We start from the raw sequence: 9,407 nt of genomic DNA on the forward strand, positions 1-9,407 counted from the left end.
CATCTTTATGTACAATCTATGAATCTATCGGGGGGGAAAAAATCAGTGGTTAATTGTTAAATCAAAAAGCCCAAAACGATCTTGTTTCTATGAAGAATTGAATCGAACAATACATAGTCAATACTAATAATCTTAAAGTGAGGCCGTTTTTCATTGCAAAGGATACGTTTGTGCTTAAAATTTTCAGAGACTGGAAAACTTTTCAACATGTAATATCCCTAATTTTTTTTTTAGATAAATATATGTAAATGTAGGTCTTTCTATACGTCACTATAAAGAATGAAGTAAAATGATTTACTATTTTTTACTTGGCCACACCCACGAGACACAACTCGTCCACTAGGGGTAACCTAGGGGTTTAAAGGCTTGTTGCACATGCTAAGTGCAACCGTGATTCCTACGAAAGTGAGTTAGGATTTTCTGCATTCTAGGTTAGTTTTTGTTTTTGTTTACTTGAGGACAAGTAACGTTCAAGTGTGGGGGAATCTGATGAGCATATTTATGTGTGAAATCTTAGGGCATAAAGCATATATTTTACTACATTGGACAGAGTTACTAGGTGCTTTCTTGTGCTTTTCACGGTTTAGGTGAATTCGTGTGAAACTAGAGGAGATGATGCTAAGAAAATGTTTTTAAGCTCTTTAGAGGTGTTAACAGTATGGATGCATAGCCCATCGAACCAGCTTCGCAACGGTTCAAACGGCACTTGATTCCGAGTTGAAACAAAGAAGTTACGGTCATTTCCGTTATGACACTTGAAAATGGTCTGTAGGAGCTTATTTATAATTATTGACAATCAGCCGGGGACAAAGTAAAACAGAAGTTCGGATTCGAAAGGCTTTAGCATAATTTTGAGAAGTTTTTCTGTTAGCCGAGAGATTCCATTTGGAGGGCTCTGGACAGTCCAACGTCAACTTGAGATATCTTGGGCTCCCCAACTCCAAATTGGACGAAATTTGGGTCTATTTTGGGTGATTTTTCGCAAGAAACACAATGGTGAGGCCTATATAACCACCCCCTGCTCCATGTTTTTTGAAGGACAGATTTGGTATTTCAATAATTATGAGTGGAATCCTAGTCATCACTCTCTCTCTCTCTCTCTCCTCCAACTTTTCAAGGGCACTCCTGAAATTTCACTTGGGATAGATTTATTTTTGAAAAATATTTTCTCATCTATGGAAAGTTGAAAAATCAAAGATGCTTTGATTTTAGGGAAAATTATTTAGATCTACTTAGATTATGAAAAGGTTTACAAAATTGGTAAATGAAACTTATGTTTTACAATCACAAGTCACCAAGTTGAAAAGGTTTACCAAATTCCCGTGTAAGTAAAAAGAGTTAAACAAACAACCCAAAATACCCTCAGCATCATTCTCCCTCTCTCCCCTCGTTCTTATTTTTGTATTCAACCTTTCCATTTTTTACTGACCCCCACCCTTCTTCCTCCTATCTCCCACCTTCCTCCCCTTCCCCTCTCCTCTCTCCACCCACGCCGCCCAGAAAAGGAAGCTCCTTCCATGTCAATAGTCTTTCAGATTCTTAATACAAAAGAAGAAAAGAGAAAATGAAGCGTGAGATTCGCCGAGAAAAGGGAACTCCTTCCATGTCTTCTTTGCTATTTTTAGTGTTCTCCGTGTTGCAACACTATAACCCACCATTTTCACTGTTCTTCGAGTTGGAACACTATAACCCACCCACACAAATAGGCTTTCTTTCTGTGATACAGACATCCTCACTTTTCTGCAGACACCAACACCAAACTCCCTGTTCAGCAATTAGCAGGAAAACGTTTCCATAAAAAAACAGCAGGAAGACTTATACTACAATACCTCATAAATGTTTAAACACTAAAGAGTAAAAACTTATCCATGAATAATTAATTAAGGATCAAAAAAGGAGAAAATTGACAGGTTAAAAGCCTTAAACGTGAACAATCCTTCACTATGTCTTAGTCTTTCTCAAATTGTCAATATATCATATCATTCATCTTCTCACTCAAAAGATTGGACGGCCCTATCCCCTCCGGCCACGCTGCCAGTGTGTTCAATTCTCGGGCTATCACGCCCTCTGGCTGAGAAGGATGGCACCACTAGGGCTGGGCAGATCCACACAGGTTCACCTGGAGATTATTTAAGTGGAAGGAGGTTCGTTTTCTAGGCGGTTTGGGTGGACGGAGAGGGAGGAAGGAGAGGGGCCCGGCAGATCCATAGATGGGTTCCCCTGAAGACTATTGATGTGGAAGGAGGTTCCTTTTCTAGGCGGTGTGGGTTGTTGCAGGGAGAGGGAGGAGAGAGTGGCTGTGGGTGTTCCTTCGTCTGAGGAAGAAGAAGAATGGTAGGGATAATAAAAAATTAAAAAAATGAAAAGATTGAATAAAGAAACAAAATCAAAGTGAAAGAAAGGAGGTTAAGGGTATTTTAGGTAATTCAATTAAATTTTTTTAGTCATATGGAGATTTGGTAAATCTGTTCAAGGTGGTATCATGTGATTGTAAAACATTTTTTACATCTACCATTTTTGTAAATTATGTTTTTATCCAGTAGATCTAAGAAATTCTCCCTTGATTTTATTGCTTGGAGAAAATATCTACACAGAAAAGGAAACACAAGTTAGAATTAAAAATTTACTTTTCTAAAAATAGAAGGTTTATGTATACAATATTCTCTTTTCTCCCTCTATCTATTTTTTCTTTTTTTCTTGGGATTCAAAGCATTGTAAAAGAGGAAGGAGAAGAGAATATTATCTTTCTTAGGGAATATTTCTCCTACCCTTCCCTCTTCTCTCCTCTTCTTTCTTCCCCCTATAAATACCCCTACCCTCTCCTTTGTAATGTTGTTCATTCACTTTGTGAAATTTCTTCTCTTCTTTTCCTTCTAAATTGTGATTTTTGGCTTTCAAGTTTTTAGTTTTGATTTCATAAGATTAGTTCTTTCTAGTTTTTAGTTTTGATTTCATAAGATTAGTTCTTTCAAGTTCTTAGTTTTGATTTCATAAGTCTAGTTTAATGGTTGTAATAGGTTTTGCTTAAATATCTTCAATATGGTTGAAATAGTTTTAGTTTAAAGCTTCCTAGTCTAAGTTCCTATGTTGATGACAAGACTTGGAGATTTAGAAGAGGAAGCCATGGTAAGTTTATTCAAGTATTCATGCAAGCAAGTTCAATCCGGTTCAAGCACATCAAGGTATCTCATTCTCTAAACCCTTAATCTCATTCTCCCTCTCCTCTATCTCTCTCTATCTTCTTCTTCTTCTCCCTCTATTTCTTTTAATTTTTTTATATGGTTGTGGTATGTGGATGCACTTTTATTTTCTTATTTTTTTTTATGTGGTTATGAAGGGTGGCTGCGTTTTTTTTATTCCTTCCAATTTACGTTAGTTTGATAGGTTAGATGCTCATGTGTTAGGACGCCAACTTAATCCCTTAATTTTGTTAGATGCTTATGAGTTAGGATGCATTAATTTTCATTAGTTTGATTAGTTTAATTTAACACTTTAATTTGGTTCACTTTGTATTACTTTTAAGTTAGTTAAATAGAGTGGCGTATATCTCCTCATGTTCGACCCGTAGCTACGATTGACCCGTACGCTTGCGATATTATTTTAACTCAAACAAGTTTTTGGCGCCGTTGCCGAGGAGATTATAGTCCATTTTATTTTTTTTATTTTTAAGTAGTTCGAAGTGTTTTAGTTTATTATTTTCTCTTCTTTTTCTGAAAACCTCTTCTTGTTTCTCTTCTATTTCAAATAGTGTGCGCCTAATCTAAAGTCCTTCATATGCTTCAACCCTCCATCTTTTGATGTCCCTCATAGGATTAAGTTACCTATGACGCTACATCTTGACTTGGTTGGGTGGATTGACATGTGACTTATCTTTGAAAGTGATCACTCTTGATAACAGGAAAGCGACATAGTGAGAGTGTTGGAAACATAAACGTATAGTAGACCTCCACTCTACATCAGAATCCATATTGGAGTCGCACGTAGGTGGCTATAGAAGACTATACGGGTTCCCTTGCTGTCAACCTATATGGCATCCTTACAACTTTTGAACCATTGTCTCGCTTTTTGAGGGATAGATGCACTATCTACCTTGGGCTCCCTCTTGTTTCTAGTTTTTTTAAGTGTTTTATTTTTCTTTAATTTTTCTAAAGGAGACCTCATATCTGTTTAGGTGGCTAAGGTATGGACTCGTGATTCAAGTAATCGTCTTATTAGAAGACCACCTTCTCTACCACCTTTGACCATGGGTGACCAACCCAAGATTCTTAAGGATAGGTTCTACCCTACCAGAACTGCACAGCCCTCATACATTAGTCTACATGTTGTTACAGGGAATAACTATGAACTCAAGACCAACTTCATCAGCATGCTGTCCCATTTTCATGGGATGGCTAATGAGGATGGATATCTCTTCCTTAGGGAATTTGAGGAGGTCTGTGTTCTAATTAAGGTCTAAAAGCTGACTGATGATGCAGTTAGGCTTAGGTTTATACCCTTTGCCTTGAAAGATCAGGCCAAGAAGTGGCTCTATGGACTACCTACTAATTCCATCACCACATGGGATCAGTTTACCATTGTCTTCTTGAAAAAATATTTTCCTCTTTACAAGACTAATAAACTCAAGAGTGACATACTCCAGTTTAGGCAGAAACCAAATGAGTCATTTTCTAAATTAATGGAAAAATTTAAGGACCTCCTCTTAGAATGCCCTCACCATGGTTTCGATTTGTGGCAGCTATGCCAAATTATTTATAAGGGTATTGATTATCAGACCAAGCAACTTGTAGAGTCCATGTGTCCAGCAGGCTTTACTTCTTTTTCTGAGGAGAATAATGCATGGACATTCTTAACCAACTTGGCTGATAAGACTAGGGAGTGGGAATCATCCCAAGAGACTGAAAGAACCACTAAGGGGTATCTTATTGAGGGTACGACAGCAAAAGAGGCCAAACTTGACAGCCTCATAAAAAGGTTGGAGTCCAAAGTTCTAAAAGAGTCTATACCGGTTAATCAGGTCAGTCAGGGGTCAATATGCAGTTGGTGCCAAACACCTGGACATATTTTGGAGGAATGCCCCAACACCTTGGTAGACAATTCCAACACTGAGAATATAAGTGTTCTCTACCAAAATAATCCATATAGCAATACTTACAAACTAGGATGGAGAAATCACCCTAATTTCTCCTGGAATCAAGGAAACTAAGCAGGCCCATTCAACTTTCACAATCAAGGCCAGCTTGGTCTCCAAAGGCCCAACTATGCACCACAAAGCCAAGGCATGTCTCCTAACCCCTTTCCCCCTCGTCCTCATCTAGGACCTTCTGTGAATTCTGCTAGGCCTCCTCTCCTTGCACCTTATTAGCAACCCCCAGGATTTACCAATACAGGAGAGGCAACAAGAATGAGTGAGATCGAGAGCAAGATAGCCTTTCTCATGACAGGCCAAAATAATATAGAGAGATAGCTCATCCAGCTTGTCACCATCGTACATGATAGGAAAACAGGAAAGTTACCTAGCCAACCTGAGCCAAATCCTAGGCATCAGGTTCGTATTCAGCAAGGTACCCAAGCCCCCCCCCACTCAACCCGGTGCAAGGCCAACAGCTTCAAGGGACCTTCACCCAGGTTAATGTTGTATATGTTTTAAGGAGCGGCCGTGAGTATCAACAGGCTAGTACACCTCAGTCTTTACCATCTTATACTCCTGTTGATTCTCCCCCTTCTGATGAGGCCATTGAAGTGCCTATTGTTCTTGGTTCGTCTGATGAACCTGAAGAGATTCCAGATGATTTGGTTGAGGATACCAAAGGTGATTCTGTTGAGAAAGAGAAAAGGACTACCCCTGAAAGAGTTTATACCCCACCTGCCCCTTTTTCAAATAGATTGGTTAGCAAGAAGTCTCCTTCTGTGGAAAAAAATTTTGATGTTTTTAAACATGTTCAAGTGAACATTCCTTTACTGGATGCTATAGCCCAAGTCCCCGCTTATGCTAAAGTCTTCAAAGATTTATGTACCCAAAAGCGGACCACCAATGTACCAAAAAAGACATTCTTGGCTATCAATATCAGTTCTCTTATCACACAGCCAATAGCAGTCAAGCATAAGGACCCTGGAAGCCCCACCATCTCTTGCACTATAGGCAACACTACTATTGATCATGCCCTATGGGCCCTTGGTGCAAGTGTGAACCTGTTACCCTTTCATGTCTACCAACAACTGGGATTGGGAGAACTGAAACCGACTAGAATTACTCTTCAACTTGCAGATAGGTCGATTAAAGTTCCTAAGGGAATGATTGAGAATGTCCTGTTGAAGGTTGAAGAATTTATTTTTCCTGTGGAATTTATTGTTTTAGATACCCAATCTACTGCTAACTTCAAGGACCAGTTCCCAATCATATTGGATAGACCTTTCCTTGCTACTAGTAATGCTTTGATCAATTGCAGGAATGGTCTTATGAAGCTCTCTTTTGGTAATACTTCTGTGGATTTTAATGTGTTCAGGTTGGGCAGGCAGCCTGATATGGATGAAGAGGTACATGTGCTTCAGGAATTCCTATATGATGAGACTTTCTTTTTTGATTTTGATTCGGAATTTTAGGGCTGTTTGGAGGATTTAGAAGGTGTTGATGATACCACTTTATCTGAGGTCTGGAGCATCCAACCACCATTGGAGCCCCTTGGACCCCTATCCACCTCCATTCCTCAACCCTTCATATTTGATTCTCCCATGATTGTCCAGTATGTTGATTTGTCCAAACCTCTTAGGTATGATGATTTTATTGAGGATGACAATGTTAGTCATGATGCTCCCCAAGCATATTATCGTGATTCTTATTTGGCAAACCAAGTTATGCAAAGGGCGGATAGTTGTATTGTTATGATTGATTTGAGTAAACCTCTAATTTTTTATGATTATTTGGATGAGGTTATTCATAATCCTTTTTATGCTTACTGTGATCCATTCTTAATCAATTTTTATGATAATGACATGTGTTCTACATTGCAAACGGGAGAGAATGGGAGGATTTATGGCCTGAGTTTCAATGCCTTCATTTTTCACTGTCCCATGAGGACAGATTTTCCTGTTGGATATTTCTCATTTGTGCTTAACTTCTATCTTATGTCTCACTTTACTAAAATTCATGGTCGAGTATATTCTGGTTCTGAAGCTCTTTCTACATTTACTGACCATGGATTGAGATTTCTGTTGCTGCCCCTAGTACTTCTTGTAGAGGTCATGACTCTTCATGATCCTCTTTATTGATTATATCTGGTAAATCCCCCCATCTCATCCCTTGTTCTTATTCTTTCTTTTCTGCATGTATTGAGGACACTGCACGAATTAAGTGTGGGGGGTGTATTGGGCTTAATTGGTGAATTTTTTGAATTTTCATTATGGCAGTAGTTTTGGTTTTGTGCATAAGTCTCTTTGATTGCAAAGCTAGAGAAAGAGAGAATTAGGTGCCCTAGCATGCGAAATAATAGAAAATCTCTTTTCAAGGACGGTAGTTGGTTTGTATCCGGTGATGGGGATTGAGTCTGAAAATATGAGTGCTATTTCATTTGATGGTTAGATTCTTCTATGTGTTTATAGACCCCTTTGATCTTTTGGCTAGTAGTTGAGACTAATTTATTTATGGCAAGGCATAAAAGTGAAAGTGAAAGGAAAAAAAAAGAAGAGAGAAACAGAAAGAAAAGTGGAATTCATTGGGACTAGACAGGGTACTGTGCCTCATGAAGTAGGGTGACTTGATCGAAATTCCTTGGAAGGAAACTCAAAAAAAAAAAAACTTTTGCAGCAATGTCTCAATGTCTTATGGATATATGCAACAAGCGAACCTACCAAGTATTTGGGTGTCTGGTGTATGCTCCACCATGTCATTGAGAACAGTAGTGGAGTAGAAATAGAGTTTATGGTTAAGAAAAAAAAAAAAAAAAACTTCTACTTTATTGCCTGAAAAGAAAATATGGTAAAAAATACTCAAAGCCTAAGTCTTTGGTTCCATCGATGCTATGAGTGGTTTACCTGAAGGTGAGTAGTGTTCAGAAGATAAGAGGAGATCCCTTAATCTTGATATATGCTAATTGCTTGAATTGATCTGGGGTGATAAAATTCAAGTGTGGGGGAATCTTTGGCTCTTTAATCTTTAGTTGAGTATTTCTTTAAGACTGTGTGCACTATCTTACTTATGCCATGAGAAAATTTTACATCATTCCTTTTGCTTTATTGAATTTTGGGTGTGTATTCATTGCAAACATCCACGAGACACAACTCGTCCACTAGGGGTAACCTAGGGGTTTAAAGGCTTGTTGCACATGCTAAGTGCAACCGTGATTCCTACAAAAGTGAGTTAGGATTTTCTGCATTCTAGGTTAGTTTTTGTTTTTGTTTACTTGAGGACAAGTAACGTTCAAGTGTGGGGGAATCTGATAAACACATTTATGTGTGAAATCTTAAGGCATAAAACATATATTTTACCACATTGGACAGAGTTACTCGGTGCTTTCTTGTGTTTTTCAGGGTTTAGGTGAATTCTTGTGAAAATGGAGGAGATGATGCTAAGAAAATATTTTTAAGTTCTTTAGATGTGTTAATAGTATGGATGCGTAGCCCATCGAGCCAGCTTCGCAACGGTTCAAACGGTACTTGATTCCGAATTGAAACGAAGAAGTTATGAAAATTTCCGTAACGACGCGCGAAAATGGTCTGCAAGGGTTTATTTATAATTATTGACAGTCGGCCGGGGACAAAGTAAAGCAGAAGTTCGGATTCGAGGGGCTTTAGCACAATTCTGAGAAGTTTTTCTGTTAGCCGAGAGATTCCATTTGGAGGGCTCTGGACAGTCCAACTTCAACTTGAGATATCTTAGGCTCCCCAACTCCAAATTGGACGAAATTTGGGTATATTTTGGGTGATTTTTCGCAAGGACCACAATGGTGAGGCCTATATAACCACCCCATGCTTCACGTTTTTTGAAGGACAGATTTGGCATTTCAATAATTATGAGTGGAATCCTAGTCATCACTCTCTCTCTCTCCTCCAACTTTTTAAGGGCACTCCTGGAACTTCACTTGGGATAGATTTATTTTGAAATATATTTTCTCATCTATGGAAGGTTGAAAAATCAAAGATGCTTTGATTTTATTGCTTGGAGAAGATATCTACAAAGAAAAAGAAGCACAAGTTAGAATTAGAAATTTACTTTTCTAAAAATAGAAGGTTTATGTAAATAATATTCTCTTCTCTCCCTCTTTCTATTTTTTCTTTTTTTTCTTGGGATTCAAGGCATTGTAAAATAGGAAGGAGAAGAGAATATTCTCTTTCTTAGGGAATATTTCTCCTACACTTCCCTCTTCTCTCTTCTCCTCTCTTCCCCCTATAAATACCCCTACCCTCTCTTTTGT

At 38.3% G+C, this 9,407-nt stretch overlaps 1 non-coding gene across 1 annotated transcript; it reads right to left on the bottom strand.

Moving 5' to 3' along the window:
* Positions 1-4,615: 4,615 nt before the first annotated feature.
* On the bottom strand, positions 4,616-4,722 carry LOC122653346. The gene has a single exon (XR_006331778.1). It is a non-coding gene; the product is annotated as a small nucleolar RNA R71 (small nucleolar RNA).
* Positions 4,723-9,407: the final 4,685 nt, after the last annotated feature.

This window comes from Telopea speciosissima, chromosome 2 (genome assembly GCF_018873765.1).
Source record: "Telopea speciosissima isolate NSW1024214 ecotype Mountain lineage chromosome 2, Tspe_v1, whole genome shotgun sequence".
In the NCBI taxonomy this organism is placed as follows: Eukaryota; Viridiplantae; Streptophyta; class Magnoliopsida; order Proteales; family Proteaceae; genus Telopea; species Telopea speciosissima.